Source organism: Odocoileus virginianus, chromosome 10, assembly GCF_023699985.2.
Source record: "Odocoileus virginianus isolate 20LAN1187 ecotype Illinois chromosome 10, Ovbor_1.2, whole genome shotgun sequence".
NCBI classification, from domain to species: domain Eukaryota; kingdom Metazoa; phylum Chordata; class Mammalia; order Artiodactyla; family Cervidae; genus Odocoileus; species Odocoileus virginianus.
In genome coordinates this window covers 38,255,180-38,277,983 of record NC_069683.1, presented here as the reverse complement: position 1 = coordinate 38,277,983, position 22,804 = coordinate 38,255,180, and the positions used below count along the sequence as shown (strand labels likewise).

General features: G+C 40.0%; 1 long non-coding RNA gene across 2 annotated transcripts; it reads left to right on the top strand.

The window, feature by feature from the left end:
• The first annotated feature begins 1,744 nt into the window (after nucleotides 1-1,744).
• On the top strand, nucleotides 1,745-12,310 carry LOC110141969 (uncharacterized). Of its 2 annotated transcripts, XR_011489802.1 has the most exons (4): nucleotides 10,789-10,874; nucleotides 11,210-11,356; nucleotides 11,453-11,539; nucleotides 12,147-12,310. It is a non-coding gene; the product is annotated as an uncharacterized lncRNA (long non-coding RNA). The 2 variants fall into 2 exon arrangements; XR_002315194.2 differs by lacking the exons at nucleotides 10,789-10,874; nucleotides 11,210-11,356 and adding an exon at nucleotides 1,745-1,903.
• Nucleotides 12,311-22,804: the final 10,494 nt, after the last annotated feature.

Genomic DNA, 22,804 nt, shown 5'->3' with positions numbered 1-22,804 from the left:
TTATTAAAACCCTTTGCTCTGTGTATTGGGCACAAATTTCTCCCAGTACTGATGACCTAAATTGTATGCAACAAGAGCTGAGCAAGCATTTAAACTTCTAGAATAGCAGGACAATGATTTCTAACCCCTTTGAAGTAGTGACACCCCATCTTGTTTGTTAGATTTCACAACCCTCTCTCCTGACATACTGTCCCGCACAGCCCCAAGAAAAAAGTTATTAATCTATGATATGGAATTTTTAAATTTTTAAATGAATTGAAATTAATCTTACTTTGCTTCAGGGTTTTGTTTTGTTGTTAGTTTTTAAAAAATAATTTCCTCTTCACTAAAGCCTAAGTCACCCTAAAGCTAGCGCCTGAATTAGCCTCTCTTCCTGCTGTATTCTTACAGCTTTTATATAAATCTATATCACAGTATCTTAACATTGTATTTACTTATTTTTAGCTGCACTGGGTCTTAGTTGCCACATGTGAGATCTTCAGTTCAGCATGTGAACTCTTAGTTGGAACATGTGGGATCCAGTTCCCTGATCAGCACTGGGAGCACAGTCTTCCCTCGACCCCCAAGGAAACCCCCTTAACACTATTTTTCTTGGTTAATTTTAAATCTTTCTCCCTGGTTTACATGCAGGAACAAATCATGTTCATCTTTTTTCCCCCCAGAATTTCTAGCACAGTGCTTAAAACAGCAGATTCAATAAATGTTAGTTAAATGAATTAATAAATGAGCAGTGGTCTTGGAGACAGAAACACAGCCAGGGTGTCAAAAACATAAAACACAAAGTCATTACTCTATCTAAAGATGGCTCCATATAAGATCCTCTGTTTTAGAACTCAAATCCAGTAAGACAATGGGTGGGAAACATTTTACCAACCTAGGTAAATATGAGCAAATGTCACTGGTACTTATTATTTAGTAGCCTTCAGGGAATAGTTTCTAAATCTGTGAAGACAAGAATGAACTTGGCTTACTGCAATAAGAGGAACATGAAAGTATTAGTAAATGGAAGCAAGATGACATGAAGGTGTTCCATAATATAGTGGCAGTCCAGTTTTGAAAAACTGGGTCTTGCTGAAGTCTTTCCCAATTATTCATTTATGGGCCCTGGTTTATAAATGACCATTTCTTTAGATACTTAGGTTTTGAATAATTTCATATAGCATTACCAGATTTATGTGTTCCCATGTACAAAATACACAGACTTGATTGGTCAAGGAAACATGTGTTAGTTACATTTGGATAACTTCTGAGAGGCTAAAATAACTGCCACATTTTGAAGGGACCACTGGTAGTAAGCTTCAACAGTTCTGGAAGATGCAATAAAAATATCAGGGCAATTTGACAAGCTACTGTGATTCAAATAGATGTCAGTGGTAGTCAAAGTTCACAATTATGTCAATGAAGCTGGTTTCCATTAGTCAATCAGTAACTAAGGAAATGGTTAATTGAGATACAATCACAAACTAGAAAAACAGGATAAAGAAGTAAGAGGAAAAATCACATTTCTCGAGAGTCACATGCTATCAGAGAGCAGAATCTGATGTCTGGAAGATAAAGCAGGCTGATTTCAAAAATAGAAAGGGAGGCAATGAGGTAGGGTATGAGTAATTCCATCAAAGCAGTGAAACCGGAGACTTTCTGAACAGTTGATGACGTCCTCGCAGAAGGGAGCTGCCTAAAAACTGTTAGAACGTAACTACTATACACAAGCGTAATCTGCCCAAGGTCACACAGCTAGAAAGTTGCAAACTGGGTTTTCAAAACCAGGTTGAAGGCCACCAAAATCCAAGTTCTCTTTTTTTCTAGACAACGGAAAACCAAGATATATGCCGAGCTGCTAGGCTATGTTGCTTCTTTCTGTTGTCTGATTCCAGTTGCAGAAAAGCCATGGGTAGCAGCAGCAGTAAGTAGGAAGCTTTCAGCTTCTCCAGCTCACCTGTTATGCTCTTTTATTAAAAATAAAAGCCAGGAATTAAAGAGGCTCAGGATGACCTAAGGTCTAGGAGCTGAAACAACTAATTGATTCCTGAGCCAACAACAAATCCTAGTGTGCTGTTAAATTCTTATTTCTGTATTTTCTGGGATTTTTAGCAAAAAAATTGTTCATTCTTTCACTTAACAATTATCAAGCATGTACTATGTACTAGTCACCAGAGATTCAGAGATTAACAAAAAAAGATGTATGCCATTAAGAAGAATGAAGGTGAGGCAGGAAGGAAGAGGTAGAGACAGACAAGCAAATAATTTCAGTACAATGTAGTACTGATATTGAGAACTGTAAAAAGGAATGTATATAGGTACGTAACATTGAGGGGGAAAACGTCTCTTTCCGATTCCTGATGTTTCCTTCTAGATGCAAAGGGCTCCACTAGTGTTGTTATGTAGTTGCTAATTCATGTCTGACTCTTTGCGACCCCATGGCTCCTCTGTCCATGGGATTTCTCAGGCAAGAATACTGGAGTGGATTGCCATTTCCTTCTCCAGGGGATCTTTCTGACTCAGGGATTGAGCCCACGTCTCTTAAGTATCCTGCATTGAGGGCATATTCTTTACTGCTGAGTCACCAGGGAAGCCCCGAATGTTAATATCCCTAATTTCCTCCACACCTCATCTTTCCCCAGGAAAGGAGAATTTACTCAATCTGATTGATGACCATGAAAAGAGAAGTGGTATACTTAGGCAAGCTCCCTGTTTATCCCCTCTGTCTGTCTGCCTGTCTGTTTTTCTCTCTCTTACTCTTTCTCTCCCTCTCCTTACAACCAGCCTGCCTGTAAGGAAGATCATTTCTTTGCTCTTCCATGACCTAAGTTTTCCAGAAACAAGTTCCATATAAGGAAGCCTGTAGAAGTTCAGGACTGCCATGACTAGAAGTTCAGTATTAGAAATCCTTCTTGTTTATAGACATAAATCTCCAACATCAGGTTTATCCGTAATAAATGTCTTCCATTTCGAAAGGCAATATATCTGTCACTTAATAACATCCATGTGACTTTGGGCAAGTTACTTAACTTCCTTGTGCTCCAATTCCTCCACCCACAAAAATGGGACTGAGTAACTACTCACAGAATTGTTGTGAAGATTGACTTCATATATATACAGCTCTTAGAATAGTGCCTATTACAAAAGAAGTGCTCTACAAATTGCTATTATCATTATTATTTGGGCTCCATCTCTCTTAGTCTTTTATTTCTCAATTTGTTGAAAAAATTGGGCTGGAAGGAAAAGTCCTACTGATTGGGGTCCTCCAAGTCTTACTTCCAACTGTTGTAAAAGTTTAAGAAACCTTATGTGGTTAACAGAATCACTGTCCTTTTATTTATACTTCTTGGTTCCCTTATTATGTGAAATCCAAAAGCCTTTATGATTGGATTCCAAATGTCAGGCAAAGGATCTCAGACTTTAGCCCAAGTGAGGCAGAAATTGACAAAGCTAATTGTGTCATTTTTCAGTACCTGCTTTCTGATTTTGCTTTTAAATTTAGACTCTTTTCAGCCAGGTTGACCCCTCTGATCAAGGCAGGCAGGCAGTTGCTTGCCTGATTCTCAATGATTCTTGCCAGGTCCTGCAGGTTTTCTACACACTGTAGAGACCCCTCCTCACTCTGGCATCTGCCTGTCCCACTCTGGATTTTGCAAAGCCCTTCTAAGAGAGGAAGGCTCTTCTCTACCTAGTCACGAGGATTCTTTCTCTGGATTCAGACCTGCCCTGAGAAGTCTAATGGAGGAAATGAACAGGTAGGCAAAAATAATTGGAATACAACATGTCAAATACAGCCAAGGAGTTATCTAAATTGTACAGAAGCAGTATAGCAGTCAGGATAGGAAACAGATGACATACTCAAAAAGAATGATTAAAGAGAGTTTAATAATGTATTTAGAAAGTTGTAAGCAGAGTTAGGGATAATCAAGCATCAACATTGAAAAACTGCTCCCACCCCGAGTCCTAAACAGGCAAAGGAAAGGAGCTATTACCAAAATCCAAAAAGATAGCTCTAGCTATAAGGAAGTTTTACCTAACAGGAACTCCTTTGGTAGATTAATGCAGCCCTTGTCAATCCAAGGCCTGGGAAGAAAAGAGGGAGTTAGGGAAATATTACTACAATCTAACTCTCTTCTGCCTTCTGAGCTTCTTTCAGGGCCTCTCATTGTTTAAATCCACCAGAAAGTCAGAAAAAAAAAAGCTGGTTAATGTTGTCAAAAGAGGTCAGCCTCCCAGGGCACAAGATAGATGGAGAATGGTAGAGAAGGTGTCAAAAAGGTCAAGCAAAGAATAGCCCAACACAGAGAGTAGCGGAAGTAACTCTTCCAGAGGACTTCAAAGATAGCCTTTTAGAGGAGGTAATATTTGGGCTACATTCTGAAAGATAAGTAGGGTTTAACCCAGTGCAAGTTCTTCACAAAGAGATGGCATATTCAGAAGCACGTGGATATAAAAGCAGTATGCACGGTATATGTAGACAAGCAGTCCCACATAGTAGAAAGACATAATATTTGTGGAGAGATGGGCCTGAAAAGAACATTTAGGACCAGATTACAGAGATTCTTAAAGGCCGTGCTACATAATTGGACTCAATCCTGTAGTGAGTCAGGATCCATTCAAAGACTTTCAGAGAGATAGAGACTGACATGAATGTATTTAAGTTAGGAAAAGATAACTTTAATGTCAGTAGAGAGGATAGAGTGGAGTATTGAGAAACCAGAAGCAGGAAGATCATTTTGGAGGCTCAGGCAAGATAAGGGTGAATGGCACTAAAGCAGTGGCAAGGATGATGAAGCAAAGAATCTCTTCTGAAGATAAAATTAACAGAATTTGAAGACCTGTTAAAATAACTATGGGAGTGCCAGCAAAGATAGTTCTAAATGAGCATCCAACTTCTCGTTTGAGGAACTAGCTATCAGTAGATGGTGGTACTATTTATTATGAGAGAATACAAGAAGACTAGGCTTGTGGGAGATTATACATAGAGTTCAAGCTTCGTACACACAGTGTTTGTGTGCTTGTGGAGCACTAGTGGGGAAATGTCTAGTTGGCAAAGAATAAAAGCTGGCTAGGAGTCTAGAGGGAGACTTGAGAGTCAGATACACAGTTTGGAGAACAACAACCTCTTTTTTTGTAACCTATATGAAGTATTGCCACCAGATTTGTCTCAACTTCTGAAACTAACAAAGGAAAAAATGTGACTCATCGTGTAATGAAGTAAACCACAATGAGAATCAAACAATCCATTGCTGATGCTCCTTGCCATGGGAAGCATTTTTCATTTGCTCATTAGTGATAGGAACTCATAACTGAGACTTGCATGGTAGTTTAGCAGTGTTCTTTACTAAACAAACAAACAACCCTCAGTTTTGAAAACTGACTACTATTTGCTTCTTAAGTTTAAACTAATTTATTTTGTAAATAAATTCCAAGTTTCTCATAATAGCTTCATTTCATTACATGAACTCATATTTCATGACTTGCAATTGTTCTTCAGTTGATGCATTTGGTAATACAGTGCCCAGAAAAAGTGCTTTCCCTCATACTAGGTACATAATAAATATTTACTGAATGAACGGATGGTAGGCAGATGGATAAATGAAAGCAACAGTTTATATTAATGTTGATTTTGTTAGAAGTTTTGCGTGTGTGTGTGTGTGTGTGTGTGTGTGTGTGTGTATAAAAATCATAATTGAGGGAGAACTAGAAACTGTCTGGTTTTGCTTCATCAGTGGAAGAAAGTCAGAATTATATAATTCCCAGTTTCTCTTTCGTGTCCAGCTGCCTTAACCACCTCACCTAAGAAGGACTGAAATACTTCTCTTCCTGTTCCTTGATATGTTAAATGATTATTGATATAGAGTCTCACAATTTTACTTCTTTGGTATAATTCCAGGATTATTATCTCGAAATCTTAGAAATATACTGTTTTAATTTTCTGAAACCAGTGGAAGTCTACCATTACTAGCACACGCTGAGGCACATGTAAATAAAACCAATTGATTTTTTAAAAACTTTTTATTTTACAGTAGAGTTAACTAACAATGTTGGTTAGTTTCAGGTGTCCAGCAAAGTGATTCAGTTATACATATACATGTATCTGTTCTCTTTCAAATTCTTTTATCTTTTTCGGTTGTCGCGTAATATTGAGCAGAGTTCCCTGTACTATACAGTAGGTCTTGTTGGCTATCCACTTTAAATAGAGTAGTGTGTACACACTGGCCCCAAACTCCCTAACTATCCTTCCCCCTTCCCTCCCCCCTACTTCCATATTCATAATTGCATTCTCTAAGTCTGTGAGTCTGAAACCTGTGAGTTGAACTTTGACTTCTAACTTTACACATGATGACTATGTGACTTAATCTACAGATCAAAAATTGCTGAATTTGGACTTCCCTGGTGGTCCAGTGGCATGGACAGAAGCATGGGTTTGATCCCTGATCAGGGAACTAAGATCCCACATGCATTCAGTGTGGCCAAAAGATTTTTTTTTTAATGTTAAATTATTGCCTAAATTCTATTTTCTTAAAATCCTCTTCAAACTTTTATTTAAAATAACTTAGAAACACCTTTCTGCTTGGCATTGTCCTTGTGAAATTTGGAGTGAGTCCTTGATAAACTCCACAACCATATCCCTTTTCCAACCTTTATCTTAGTGTGGTTTCTTTGTCCTCAGCGGGTACTATCAACCCTGAACCTTTCATCACTCATCCACCCAGCCCTCCCAGTCCGTGTAACCAGTAGAAGGATTTCTTTCCAACTGCTGCCTCTCTAGACAATGAAGTGCAGATACATGCAGGCTAAAGAAAGCTGGATCTCAAGTTAAATCATGACACAGCCCAGGCCCCCACAGATCATCTGATTTCTGGGTAAACAGAGCCCACCTCTAAATGAGTTAAAGGTAACAGGAAGATGTAGGAATATTGAAGATGCTTGACAAACTTTATCTTTCACTGAATACACTGAATAAGTACATGTTCTTAAATGTGTCTCTCCTATAGAGTACAGTCCATGTCCTAGTCATCTACGTATTTTTCTCAGCACCCAGCACAACAGTATCAGTTGCCAGTTGAATAAACTGATAAACTGTTCCAGACATAATTTTTCCTTCTTTCTAAATTTTTTGCATTGTCCATTTTTTCTTTAATGAGTATAAATTGCTTACATATTCAAAATAATGAAAAGTCCCAAAACTGTTTTTAATGTGTATATTTTTATATGGATCTGTGGTATTATACATAGTATATATATATACCTATGCACACACATATGACTGTACTTACAATAAAGGAAAGTAAAAGAAGAGTTTAAAACTGACTTGTGAGTCAGTACATAATACATTTTCAACATCGTATGATAATTTGATAGTTACAATACAGAATATTTAAATACTGAATATGTATTTGTATTATTCTAAAAGATGGCTAACAAAAACTGAAATGAATGTTTTGGTTGTTTTCTTATGACACAACTGGGTGAAAAGCAGAACTACACAGAAGTTTCATAATAGAACTCCAAACTACATTAGACTTATTCATTGTCAGGTTTTGTTACATTCCCCCTAACTCAACCCAGACTCCCTGAGGTTGGCAAACAGGGCAAAGTTTGAGTGAAAACCACACCCTTCCTTTGAGCTTTGGGGATGCACTTAGAATTCTGGGAGAAACCAAAAGAAACTGCAGCGTTTTCTTCCAGATGTGGCCAGTCTGTCACTTTCAGTGTTTATTAAATAAATTTCAGACTCAGCCCAATAACTAAAGACAGTTGCCTGGAAGGGGAAGGAGGGGAGGGCAGGAGAATCCTAAAGTTCTGTTCCACTCTGAATAAGGTGTGGATATTGTAAGATTCTTTAGGAGAGGGAGCAGTTTGGAAAGAGACCGGGTGGAAGGAGGGAGGGATGCATGCAAGGAGGGAGCGAGAGATGGAAGGAGGGAGAGAGGAACCAATGAGGAGAGTGTGTCGTAACCAAAGATTAGGATTAATCCAGTTCTGTGGTCCTGAGGTCTGAGAAAAAACTTGACCAAATCATGTTCACTTGTCTGGAGGCTGTTTCCATGTCTGAAGTAGGTTGTATTCATAGATGAGCATTAAAAGAACAGTTTAGGTGTAGAGGTTTACTCTTTTTTTGGGGGGGGGCGAGAGGAGTTTACTGTTAAAAAAAAAAAACTAAATAATCCAGTATTGTAGAATTTGCCATTATGTATAATTTTCTATTATTTTTGCTCCTAATTTATAATTTTTTAATTTATAATTTTCTATTATTTATACTTTTCCCCTTTAGCTATTCCTATAAATAATGAACTGGAAAATAATTTTCATCTCAATACTTTAATTCTCTTTCTATTTATAACAGTCAACATTTATTGAGTTCTAACCCCTTTTCAGGCAATGTATGTAAAATACCATGCTAAGTATTTTACACAATTTTATAGGGGAACACTTGCTCTTCACTCCTGATATTGCCATGCATATGGGAGAATATCCATTAGAGTAACTGTCCTTGCCTGAATACACTCATTACTTCCCAGGAGAGGAGAAGCAACTTTGATGAGTTTGGGATGAGACTCAGGGCACATGACAAAGACCAAATATAGGTGATGTTCCTCTCCTCTTCCCCATTCTCTTTCACATAGTCCAGCCTGCAAAAAAGCATGTGTTCTGGTCTGCTCTCAGTGAGGCTAGCAGCAGAGTAGTACAGGTCCTACCGCCATAAGTCTGGGAAGAGACAATGACAAGTCTTAAGTCCAGACCCTAGGTTTCATATTGACCTGTTAGGGAAGTGTCTCCTGGGAATATTATGCAGCTCAGAAAGGTGAGGGGAAGCATTTCTTTGCTGCAGGCAAACACAATGCATAGACTTCATGCCTCACTATGGGAGATTCCACAAAGCAAAACTTAGAGTAGTGTGTAAGAAAAATGCATGTCTGGGCCAGAAAACAAAAGCAGAGACAAAATTAAAAGTGTGTAAGAAAACAGAACTAAGGAGATAACTCAAATTCAGCAAACAACCCTAGTTTTACTATAAGCTGAGTATGAAAGGGAGCAATCTAAAATCAGGTTGAACCATTGCGAATTCAGATGAGTCTTTCTGAAAGATAGCAGTAGAACAGAGGAAGGAAATGTAACACTAGGTGTCTACTCTCTTGCTGCAGAAAAAGATGTTGCTGAAAGGAATGCTACTGAAGGCTTGTGACATCCAAGGGAAAGACAAGGTCTTTAGGAGGACTTAAGATAGGTAATAGAAACTCCCTAGGCCCATTGATGGAGAAGGAAATGGCAACCCACTCCAGTGTTCTTGCCTGGAGAATCCCAGGGACGGCGGAGCCTGGTGGGCTGCCGTCTATGGGGTTGCACAGAGTCGGACACGACTGAAGCGACTTAGCCGCAGCAGTAGCAGCAGCAGGCCCATAGAGGTACAGGTTCCAAAAGCAGTTTTAGTTCAGGTCACTGCTGAGGGTGATTATCCTGTTGAAACAATTGTAGGAAGCAAGAGGAAGTCATCCAGAAGAGGCAAGAGATGAAGGCAACAAGCCCTGTGGATCGAGATTGAAGTGCTGTTCATAAGATAGCATGGAGGCTATGTGAGGAGATTAAAGCCCCACTCTTCAGCGTGGGATCCAAGAGCCATGAGACTCAGTGGGAAAGGGGAAAGTAAGAGGTTTTGAATACACTCGACAGGAAGGAATGGTACCTCAATGTAAAACCTACTGATGAGGACTGACATCTTGTGAAAAGTTTTAAATGTTTTTAGAAGCCAGAAGTGTTGCAAATGTCACTCCCTGAGAAAGGAGATGTGGCTCTTCCTTCCACATCAGAACTGGGAGATAACCTCTTGATGGGTGATTTCTCCCAATTGACTTTAAGCTCACATTTTCTCAACTCCAAAAATTTGGAAGTGAGAGCCATCAAACCATAGATAGAAACCCAACTACTTATCAACCTCTCACTGCTATCACCTGGTCCAAGCTATAGTCCTGCCTTCCCTATTATCCCCATAGCCTCCTAAATGATCTTCCTGCTTTGGTACTTGGTCCTTAGAGTCTCTTCTCAACCCAGCATCCAGGTGACCTTGTTAGTTCAAGTCAATATTCTGCTCTGAACACTCCAGTGGCTTCCAGATCAGAGTGAATGCTCACATGGTTCCACATGATCTGGCTCTCTGTGTCCCTCTAATTTCATCTTTTATCACTTTCTATCACCTCGCTCCCTAAACTCCATCCACATAGCCCTCCTCGTTTTTAAACATGCCAAGAACACTCCTGCCTCCCTCCTTTCAATTTTCTCTGCCCTTAAGAATCTCTCTGTAGATTAACCCCAGGGCTTGCTCTTTCACATCCTCTCGGTTTTTATTCAAAATTGCCTTACCTGACTATCCTAACTAAATTTCTAATCCCCTCCCAACACGTCATAATATCCTCTTTATTTTTTCGCTCCTTATCATGTCACTAACATGTTACATATTTAATTATTTATCTCATTTAGAGAAAGTCTTCCCCAGTAGAATGGAGTTTTGCTCCATGAAGGCAAGGACTTTTGTCTGTTTCATTCATTGCTAGAATACCTCCAGGAACTGAGTAGGCGTTCAATAATTATTTGTGATGTGAATGAATGAATCTTAGTGAGATGGAAATCCTGATTATTTTCATTTATTCACCTTGATTTGGGTACCTTTGATAGAGTCTTTGGCCTCATTAAGTGATGTGATCTGGGAGTATATTTTCTTGTGGTAACTCTATTATGATCTAAGGATTAGTTTGCTTTATAAATTGTATAGTTTTTGAGCTAAGACTCTTATAATTTGTATGTTCTAGGAATCCTTTGGACTTTTTATAAAAGTTGGGATCATGAAGACAAATTCTAATTCTGGGTTCTTGAAGGAACCACATTGATTCCAGGTGATTCGGTGCTAAGGGGACACACCCCCATATCTGCTTTCTCTTGACTAAGATTGACAGGATAGGAAAATGAGAGGAAATGAATTTTGGATTTTAATTTTTTTAACTTTAACTCATGAAGTTAAGAGAATTTGATCTAGGGTTTTAATCCTTTTGGACTTTAACTTATTTGGACTTCATTTCCAAGAGGGGGGAATCTAATTTTTTTAAATATAATTTTACCATAGAATTTGATTATGGGGTGTCAAGTTATTGTTAGGATGTTATTTGGAGTATTTTTATGTTATCACTTGGTACCACTGTGGAATCCCTAATGAGCTATATGCATATTGTAGCTGTGAACATGCACTGCTCAGATCTTCATCTGCAGGACGTTCAATGGACTGACAGTCTCTGGATCCACCACTATGTTTACACTAAGGCTATCTTTCCAACCAGCTACTCCCAGCCAACAACTGAGGATGGTTAGAGTATTAAATAAAGTAGGTTGGGAAATAAGTAAATAATTGATTTTCATCCTGGGGCACAAGGTCACCTTTAAGTTAATTTAGTTAATGTACTCATCTGGCCTGTTTCAGAACATTCTAGGGTAGAAGCAACACTACAGACCTGGAGGACCCATAGAAGAGCATGAGCAACTCCTCTGGCGGAACAACCCTATGAAAGTAAGAACTGTACTGTCCTGAAAATCTGCTCATCTTTTCCCCTCAAGGGCATAGCCAGAGCCTGGTTGATTATAAGTTAAATGGTCAAGCCCAGTGGATTAAGAGAACAAATGTCTGGGAAATGTTTAGGGGTACAACTTTCTTCCTCTTAATCTGATGTCTTCATTTTAGAAGGAGCTTCACTAGTGTAATACCCTTTGTCCACTCTCTATTGACTCCTGTTTCCTTCCGCAGGGAAAGAGGGAGTGGTTTTCTTCCTGATGAGTTAGAATAATTTTTAAATGCTTATCTCTGCCCCGTCCTGTTTCATTTTAACTTGGGATCCACAGACAGCAGGCCCTCTATCCTGTTCCTTCATGCTGTATGATTACAGTGTTGGGCTCCTGCGGGGCGGGGTTGTAGGGGGACAAGCAGGTCCCACTGGGGTTGCATTTTGGGAAGCCTATAATGGTGACACATCTAAGCCACATATTCAATTCTGGTCTTTAGAAGTTTAGCAGGTGATACTTTCATCACCATCTATCTTCTTCTTTTCTGCCCCATAATTGGTGCTGAACTCTGGTATGGAGATGGATTATATCTATGATATCTTTCTCTTTTTATCTAGGAGGAAACTGAAACACAGTGAGATGAGATGAGCAGTATTCTCAAGATCATACAGCTAACAAGTGGCAGAATAACAATTCAAGCGAAAGTTGAGTTCTTCGCTTCTATGCTTTCTCATTTTGTCATTTCTTATTATAATTCTATTTCCATGATGAAAGTTTTTGATACACATGAATTAGAAACATTAAACTAGTTAATACATTAGTAGTGTTGGTAAGATTTGGTTCTGTCATCTTACATTTATTTATCTGGATTATTTTGAAACTCTAAATCGTAACATTTGAAATCTCTCACTGAATGTCTTGACAAATATTTCCAAAGAGGTTATTTGAAGGAAAACATACCTTCTAATTATCTTGTTCTCACATATTGACCTCTAGCACAAGACAAGGTGTGGACCAAAATTGTGTTTTCCCCTAGTATTTTCATCTTTGTATTGGGAACCTGGAAAGTCTTGATTTAGGTATTTCAAGCAGCCTGAACATAACAGTCAAGGAAGTAGAATTACAATGATAAAGAATTCATCTTAAAATTCAAGCAAAATTCATCAAATATATATCTACTCCATATTTTCTAGGAATTCATTGTCAGTCATTGGTTCTGTTTTGTCTGGATTGTTCTATTGTCTGTAAAGCACTGTTGATTTAGGCAGTGATTTGAATATTTTCTTTAAACCTATTTTATAAAAATAAGTGGAAAGCAGAAAAATAAAATGCTAATACTTAGGACTATTCAAGTAAGACAAAGATGGAAATTATTAGGCATGCTAAAAGTAGCAAGTATTTGGCCTCAATTAAATTCTTATTGGATTTACACTGGTCAACTGTTTAATTACAAATGCAAGAAACAAATTTTAAGCTTTTTTTCAAAATGCAAAGATGTAGTGACAGATGTAGATCCATAAAAGTATGAATTGGAAATCAGTATCAAGAAATATTTCAGGAGACTTCCCCACAAAGAGTTGGACATAACTAAGGATACCACATGCTTCCCTGGTGGTCTAGGAGTTAAGACTCCGTGAGTCCAATGCAGGAGGCACATCTTCCACCCGTGATGTGGGAACAAAGATCCCACATGCAGCCAAAAAAAAAAAAAAGGCTAAAGATAATTCTAAAAGGAAAAAGAAATTTGCAAAGAGAAGTTTTAGTTCTATAGCTCGGTTAACAGGGATCAAGGTTGTGACTTGATTCCTATATAAGGGGAAAAAGACGATGAATACTTAAGTTTCTCTTGAGTAAGTCAGTGCATGATCTTGTGTATGATTCCCCAAAGTCCCCTGAAAAATTGCTTTTAGCAAGTCCTTCCCAACATTTAAATACATTTCTTCTGACCAGGCTGAGAGAGTTAGAATCTGAAGACAGACATTGCTTTAGGAAACTCATTCTGACTTACATTTGGTGTTTAAATTATATGTAGAATGTCTGGTATGGGGTTAGAACCCTTGATAAAGTGCTCACAGTGAGAAAGCTTAGTCAGTTTCATCTGTTTCCCTACTTGATGCTTCTGCCCCTCCGTCCCCACTTGCCATCAGGCTGCCTCGCCATCCTCCAAGGTTAAAAGAGGGAGGTAAATAAGAACTAAGGGGCAGGAAATGTCTTACCTGACTGGCACCAAGAGACTCTGGCACTGGTTTTCTTTACCTGTGGCAAATGTTTAAAGCTCTTTCTGGCTGATGTTCAAAGCTGACTATTCTTCTCATGGGTGATTTCATGGGTACTTTGGAGGCTCCCACACTGAACTGCCTGTCCTGTGGGTAAAACGTTTGCTTCCATCTGCTGTCTTATGCTTCCTCCCACAGTAGTGGGAACCAGGTGAACCAACCCTCTGTTTGGGTCACTTCACAATTGTGAGCAGAACTCTTGAGTGAAATTTATAATGGCTTTAGGTCGGCTCTCTTCAGCCGAACCCACGTGGAATCCATGAGAAACACCATCTTTGTCCCTGCTTCCAGTGTACTCAAAGCAGACTGCATTTTGTCTTTCTCTTTCTCTGCACTTTAGACCAACATCTTCAGCTTCTTGTCTTGTCTATACAAGCTTGTTTATTTAAACTTTATCACCACCTCATCCATTGCAAATATGGCTGCTCCAAGTATAAGCATGATTTCCCATTTCCCCTTCAAAAAAAAAAAATACGGTCACACTGCAAGCATTTTGTAGATTATAAACTTCTAAGACAATAACAACTACATAGATAAGATAACAAAATATAAAATTATATTAATATTATAGTTACAGTATATAAACATTATATTTACAGCATAATTAATTATAGTTATGTATATAATTATAAAATATAAAATTATATGCATAAACAAGTTTCAATAACTATCATTCTTTCATGGCTTTGAAGGGAGCTGGAAGGCCTGGCACAGAGCTCTCTGCTTAATGAATATACCAAGTCAAGGATGAAAGTATGAAACAAGGTCTACTCTTTTCTCTCAAACAAATGTCCCAGAGGTGGTGATGAATAAGACAACTTTCCATGCTACTCTCAAATAACTTGATGATAGCTGAGCCTTTTCATTGCCTAAGACAGCTTTGCCCAAGTGCCTATTTCTGGGAAACTATTTCCATCCTAGTAAATGGGATTCCCTGTCCAATAAACCATTAGCAGTTGATGGGTTCCTCCATCCTGTGGGCTCCTCCGCCTCTGGTAGGACGTATCTAAATGACAGATGTGCCCACAAAGGTGGTCTCCGTGAGCCTGAGGGAGAACCCACTTACCTAATTGTGCTATGCAGGGTGTGAAGCGTGGAACTATGCAGCCATAGTGAGCAACCAGTGCTCTATACTGAAAATGAGAGGCTTTGCTAAAATGTAGGTAGAAGTGAAAGGTGGGGAATTGTGACCAGTGAGGAAATCAGTTTCACTATCTTTTTCTGACTGCAAGCCCTTCACATGATATTCTTTTTTTTTTTTTTTTGGTTATACTGGGTTTTTGTTGCTGCGAGCAGGCCTTCTCCAGGAGAGGCCTTCTCCTCATTGCAATGTGAGGGCTTCTCATTACGGAGGCTTCTTTTGTTGCAGAGTACAGGCTCTAGGGCACACGGGCTTTACTACTTGCCACACATGGGCTAAGTATTTGTGGCATACAGGCTTAGTTGCTCCGAAGCATGTGGAATCTTCCCGGATCAGTGATCAGACCTGTGTCCCCTGGATTGGCAGGAGGATTCTTATCCACTGTACCACCAGGGAAGTCCCACAGGATATTCTTATGCATGAAGTTACTTGGGACAAACATTGACAGGTCTGGTTTAGTGTAATGGTTATGTACACAGATGTTGGGAGGTAGGTAGCTTGGATTTTAATCCTCACGCCTCTACTTAGTAAATGTGAAGCCTTGGACAAACTACATGAGCAAGTACATGGAATAAAGATAGGAGTACTCACTTCTGCTCCTTAAAGAGATCTAAAAATCCATTGAAAGCAGACTCTGAAGCCCATAGTTGTCAAATAACTTTGCAGGGAGCATGTAGACAGGATTATCTGGGCAAAGAGATACCACCTGCCCCTTTCTATTCTTATCGAGTCTCCATTCCTCCAGAGTAACCAACTCTCTAGATGCATCTGACAGGAGGTGCTTATTCTCCAGGCTGTGTCTGGGGACTCTTAGGCAAGAGTACAGGCAGAAAGTCTCATGTTTTGAGGTGGAGGGACAGAAGGCCTTGTGGATTTCAAGTGGGAATTTCACAAGACCCACAGACAGCCATGCAACTGGGGGCATCCAGAGATGAGGACCAAGGGTAGGAACAGGAAGGATCCCTACAGCCCTCGGCTACAGTTGTCTGGAGCTCTTTGCTCCAGTCTTACTCCACTCATCTGACAGCTACTCTCCTCGTATCTTTTCCAACAAAGTCCCACTTTGACCAATTTAGCAGCAATCTTTGAGCTGGCACTGGCCCTCTTCTCTGTTGCAATGCTGTTTAAACCACAGGCATAACAGGCCCAGCCCCTCGTTCCTAAAGCAGTCAACTGACAGTCACCTGAAATAGGGAGTCAGAGCTGAAACTCTGCCTGGCACAATGCTACTCCCTGGAAATGAGTGACTTATTTCCTTATCTAAAATCGATCCCTTTGTATGCCCCCCAGGTTAGCCAGTTTAAAAAAAAAGAAAAAGAAAAAAAACAGTACCTAAGAGAATAAGGAATTTTCTCTTTTTCTGCCCTACCATTCTCATTATTAATGTTAACTCTGTCTAGTTCCAAGCATCACAGGCAGACCCAACAATACCTTCCCATGTGTCTCTTTTCCACGAACAGGCAAACCTTTCCCAGAAACCCCCAAATAGACTCGCCTTTAAAGTCTCACTGACCAGAATTGCTTAAGGTGACTGATTCATTTCTACACCATTCATGGACGAGGAGAGTGATTGGCTTAAGGAAGCACAAGACTGAGTGAAAAAGGGTAAATTACAAGGGGAAACATGTTAGAAAGAGGAAGAAAGAGAACAAATGATGAGTAAACAATACCAGTGTCCACTCATCCTCTACAGAGGATCTGCAGGCTCCTCTGTGTTATAAACCAAATTTAACTTTCTGCTGCCTTACTTAGTCCAACATACTGAACAGTCATAGATTTTGCTGAAAGAAAGGTGATCTTGTACCTTTCACTTACTAGGACGATTTTTTGGTTTTTTGGCCTCTCTCACCTGGATCTTGTTCTCCTCTATTGCTTTTTTGACAGTAACCCTGGGCTGCCGTTGCTTTCCGATTGAGACGACTTTTATCCCATATCTCTTAGGTTTATTAGGCCACAGGGGATTATAACGAAGTTATTTGTTATTGACTTGTAAATAAAGCTCTACCAACTTTCCAGGCAAATGGGTCGGAAACTTTTTTGTAACATTTCCAAAATACATCCATAAAACTCTAGGAATATGCCACAAAAAAGAGGATTCTGTGGTCAAGTAGTTTGAGCAATGCTGAATATGCTTTCATTTTGTTGTAGATTGCAGACTGAGAGGCTCTGAGAAGTCCTGCAGTTAAATAGACTGACTCAGACTGAGTTCTGGTATCAAACTGCATACTTTCTGGCCTCTGTCATTTCTAGCTGTGCAAGCTCTTTAAACCTCTGTTACTTGAGAAAAAGAGGGTCTAGTAATGGGGATTGCTGGGAGAAAAATGTGAGGTAATCTTTGTGAAGCCTTTAGCACAGATCTTTTCAGTCATTTAACCTGACTACCCACTGTGTGTTGAGGTCCCAGGTCTTTCTAATGGAGGAGGGAGAAGACAGAAAATAAACAAGTAAATAAAGAGAATTATTTCAGATAATGATGAATACTATGAGTAAAATAAAACATGATGATGTTAGTGATACAAAGCGTAACTAGGATGAGAATGGTAGTTTTAGATGGGAGGGTGAGATAAGGCATTTCTAAAGAAGGTATTTTATTTCAGATCTGACATATGAGAAAGAGACTGGAGTCCTTTAACATTTATTCATTCATCTACTCAACAAATATCTGCTGAGCACCAACTATCTTTCCCTGACAGCTCAGTTGGTAAAGTATCTGCCTGCAATGCAGGAGACCCTGGTTCAATTCCTGGGTCGGGGAGATCTGCTGGAGAAGGGATAGGTTACCCACTGCAGTATTCTTGGGCTTCCCTTGTGGCTCAGCTGGTAAAGAATCCGCCTACAATGCAAGTATACCTGGGTTTGATCCCTGGGTTGGGAAGATCCCCTGGAGAAGGGAAAGGCTACCCACTCTGGTATTCTGGCCTAGAGAATTCCACAGACTGTATAGTCCATGGGGTGGCAAAGAGTCAGACATGACTGGGCAGCTTTCACTTTCACTTTTCAACTATGTTTCAGGAGTGTTTTAGGTGCTGAAGATAGAGCAATAAACAAAATTAGATAAGAATATCTGCCCTGGGGTTTCCCCAGGGGCCCAATGGTTAAGAATCCGCCTTGTAATGCAGGGGACAAGGGTTTGATCCCTGGTTTGGGAAGATCCCACACGCAGAGGAGCAATTAAATCCATGCACCCCCAAATACAGAGCCTGTGCTCTAGAGTCAGAGAACAGAAACTACTGAGCCCGTGTGCTGTAACTACTGAACCCGCAAGCCTTAGGACCTGTACTTTGCAATAAGAGAAGCCATTGCAATGAGAAGCCCATCCACTGCAATGAAGAGTAGGCCCCCGCTTGCTGCAATGACAGAAAGCCCCAAGTACAGCAATGAAGACCTACCACAGCCAAAAGATAAAATTATTAATTAATTAACTACATAAATAAATTCTTCTTCTTCTTCTTTTTTTTTTTTTTTTAAGAATATCCTTCCTAACAGAGCTCACATTCTGGTTCAGGAAAAGAAAAAGAAATATATGTAGTGTGCGACCTGGTAGCTAAGTGCTATGGGGAAAAGCAGGAAAAGGGGGAAAGAATAGTTAATTTTAGCTTTAAAGTTTAAAGGGGTTTCAAGGATCCCTTACTGAAAATGTAAACACATAAACAAAGGATGACCTGAAAGAGATGAGGATGTGAGCCATGCAGAAACCTGGGGGAAGATAATTCTAGCTGAAAGAAACAAGGTCGTGGGGCAAGAGTGTGCTTAACATGTTCAAGGAATAACAAATGGGTTAGAATGCCTAAAAGGAGAGTAAGTAAAAGAGAGAGTGGTAAATAATAATAATAACAACAACAGGTGCCAGATTATGTAAGGATAAGCAAAAGTCTGAAGTGAAATTCTTCCAGGCAGAAGAAACAGCAACTGTGAAAGTCCTGAATCAGAACCAAAGCTGGCCTGTTCAAGCAACAAAAATGTGACTGATGAAGCTGAAGCTCACTGAGCAAGGGGAAGAGCTGAGATGAGGTCCAAAAATTCATCTGGGTCAGATGAGCCTCAGGCTATAAACATAGGCCAATGCAAAGAATTTACATATACATATATATGTATGTGTGTGTATATATATATTCTAAGTACATTGAAAGTATTAAGTACATTGAAAAAGTAACTATGACTGTTGTTATACTGTTCTGTTGCATAGATTGAGAAATGCTGCCTTAGAGCCAGTTTTAACTCACTCTCTTGCTCATTCCCCGTATCAACCAGTGTTATGAGTTATGTCACAAGAGGAGAATTGAAGGAACTTGCTAAAAGGCCTCCAAACTCTCCTGTACTATTTCTTATGTTACAGTTAGATCAAATAATTTCTCTCCTCAAAATTTTCTATTGATATTTTTACTTGTAGAATCAAATCCATGTCCATAAACTGTCAAGGATTTCAAGGTCTTCCTCGAGGTGTCTGTTCACAAATTCCCATTAAAGGCATTAAACGGACAAATTGTTGTGAGTGTACATGCCTGATCAGAGCTTCTTCCATTCCCTCAGCCTGAGCTCCCCTTCCCAGTGTTCGTTGCTTGTTGAACATCTTCTCTTCCTTCAGAGCTAGCACAGTTCCCACTCCTCTGAAGTTCTGCCTGTTACCCCTGGGCAGAGTCAGCACCTCACTCCTTCAGCCATGTACCATGTGTCATTCATGTGTCATTCATGCCTCTGTTTGCTGTGTTCATCACATTGCTTTTTCTGTAGACTTAGTTATCACTTTCGGAGAAGGCAATGGCACCCCACTCCAGTACACTTGCCTGGAAAATCCCATGGATGGAGGAGCCTGGTAGGCTGCAGTCCATGGGGTCTCAAAGAGTCAGACATGACTGAGCGACTTCACTTTCACTTTTCACTTTTATGCACTGGAGAAGGAAATGGCAACCCACTCCAGTGTTCTTGCCTGGAGAATCCCAGGGATGGGGTTGCACAGAGTCGGACATGACAGAAGTGACTTAGCAGTAGCAGTTATCACTTCTCTCACTCCCATTAGACTGTAAGCATGCTGAAAGCAAAGGCTTTATTTTTCATCATTTTTTTTTCTAGAACCAGTGCCTAGCACAATTGCTAGTATGTGGCAAGTGCTCAATAAGCTGCTGATGAAATAAATTTAAAGTGCAGAGAACTTCCCTGGTGGTCTAGTGGTTAAGAATCCGTCTGCCAATGCAGGTGACACGGGTTCTATTCTTGCTCTGGGAAGATTCCACGTGTGGTGGAGCAACTAAACCTATGCGCCTAGAGAGCCTGTGCTCCGCAACTAGAGAAAAGCCCAGGCAGTGACGAAGACCCAGCACAGCCAAAAATTAACACATTTTTTTCAGACTTTGTCTTTTTAAATATTTTTTGGTTTTGGCTATATTGAGTCTTCATTGCAGCGAGCGGGCTTTCTCTAGTTGCACAGAGTGGGAGCTGCTCCCCAGCTGCGGTACTCCGGCTTCTCACTGCGGAGCACTCGGTGAGCTTCAGTAGGTATGGCTGGTGGGCTCAGCAGTGTGGTGCATGGGCTTAGTTGCCCTGTGGCATGTGGGATCTTCCCAGACTAGGGATTGAACCCGCGTCCCCTGCATTGCAAAATGGATTCTTAACCACTAGACCACGACAGAAACCCTAATACTGTTTTAAAAAAATAAAATAAAAATACAAGGGAAGATGTGACAAACACCTTTATGTAAAGCACTAGGACATAAAGAGAAAAATGGTATGACCATGTTGTCAAGGAGTTTATAAATCCATAATAGCTGCTACCATTGATTGAATCCTAACTATGGTACAGGCGTGCCATTTAACACTCAAGGCAACACAATGAGGTAGGTGTTCTAACTCACAGTTTACAGAATGAGGTTAAACGGCTTGTCCAAGTTCATAGAATAAACAACAGGATTCAAGTTTAGATCCCTCCAGCTTCCAAGCCTGTGCTCTTTTCACTATACGTTGTATCAATTGGGATCTAGCCAGGAAAATAAACAGGACTTTCAGAGGAAGGGACTTTTTTTTTTTTACAGAGGATTAGTTACACAGATGAATGGAAGAGCGAAGAAACCAAATAGGGAATGGTGAAGCAGCCCAGCAGAATCGAGAGGTCGTTCCCCTTGTATGAGTGATTCTGGGAGAAGGCGATGTTACCAGAACCCAGAAGCCTGGGCTGTCAGGCAGAGGAAGCTAGAACCACGGTGGGGACCTGCCCAGGGGAGAGCTGGGGCCAGGAAGGGAGGGGCTGTCCACCGGGACCCTGCCAGATTCCACAGGAAGAGGGAAAGAAAGAGCGAGAACTCCCCTGGCTTCTCTCTTCCTCTGCCTCCAGTCTTTGCCGGGGCTTCTTATTGCTTTAACCTATCAAGAATCAAAGAACAAGAGAGCCTGTGAGAACAGAGCCTGGGCAGGGTGGGGGTGGGCCTGAGACCGGGGCAAGCATGCTCTCTCCACCCGAAATGAAAAGAAATACGTATTTAATAGGGGGCTGGGCGAGCTATCCTCCATGGGGTGGCAAAGAGTCAGAAACGACTTAGCAATAACAACAAAGGATGAGTGGCAATGATTTTAAGCAAATTCAAAAGAAAGCGAAATTAATAGTGGCTGCAGTAGCAAGGGAGAGACTCCTCAGAAGGAGGAAGATACACTGATTCTTAAAGAAAGGGAGAATTCCTGTAGGCAAAGAAAAGAGAGAAGGCATTCCTGAAGAAGGAACCACTTAAGCATTTTTCCTGCAGGTAAAGAATACTATTCAGTCTTTTAAAAAAATCTTTCTTCTCAGCAATAACTATAATATATGTGCACATTGTCAAGAATAATGAAAACCAAACACATACACACTATCCAGGCTTAGGAAGTAATATACCATCATCTGCAGTTTATTTTTTTTAATATTTATGGTTTAAAAAACACATATGCATACACATATCTGTGTATGTGTATATGATAACATTTACCATTATAGCCATTTTTTAACTGTACCTTAAAAAAGTGTATATTCATACAATTCAGTGGCATTAATTACATTGACATTGTTGTGCAGCCATCATCACTGTCTGTTTCTGAAACTTTTTCATCACTTCAGGAATCTCTGTAGTCATTAAGAAATAACTGTAGCCCTTGTCTCGATGTGCCCTGTTAATTAATTTACTTTAAAATATATTTAGGGAGTTCCCTGGTACCCTAGTGGTTAGGGTTCCAGGCTTTCACTGCTGTGGCTTGGGTTCAGTCTCTGGTTGGGGAGCTGAGATTCTGAAAGTCACATGGCACAGTCAAAATAATAATGATAATAGTAAAATATATTTTAAAATAAGATGGATTAATGGATAGGTAGAGGGATGTTAATGGATGAATAAACATGGTAATGAAATGTTAAGAGATATATAGTCATGTATAATAAAATGTTAATACTAAGATCTAGGTGATGGATTGATAAATTTTTTTCAACTTTCTTATATGTTTGAAATTTTTCTCAGTGAAATTGGGGGAGGGGGAGGGGGAATTTCATGCTTGGACCTCAGCCCCAGACATTCTTATTTAATTGGTTGTGCTTGGACCTGGACATCAGTAGTTTTAAACACTCTCTAGATGATTTCAGTGTGTGTTGCCAGGGTTGAGGACCACTGCATTAAAAGCATGCTGTGGGATCCCAGAGTCAGGGTGAGCAGAAATTAGCATGGGATAAGCAGGAGAGGTTCTCATGGTAAGTATACTGGGGTGGTTTGCCATTCCCTCCTCCAGTGGATCACGTTTTGTCAAAACTCTCCGCCATGACCCGTCTGTCTTGGGTGACCTTACACGGCATGGCTCATAGCTTCATCAAGTTACTAAAGCCCCTTTGCCACAACGAGGCAGTGATCCATGA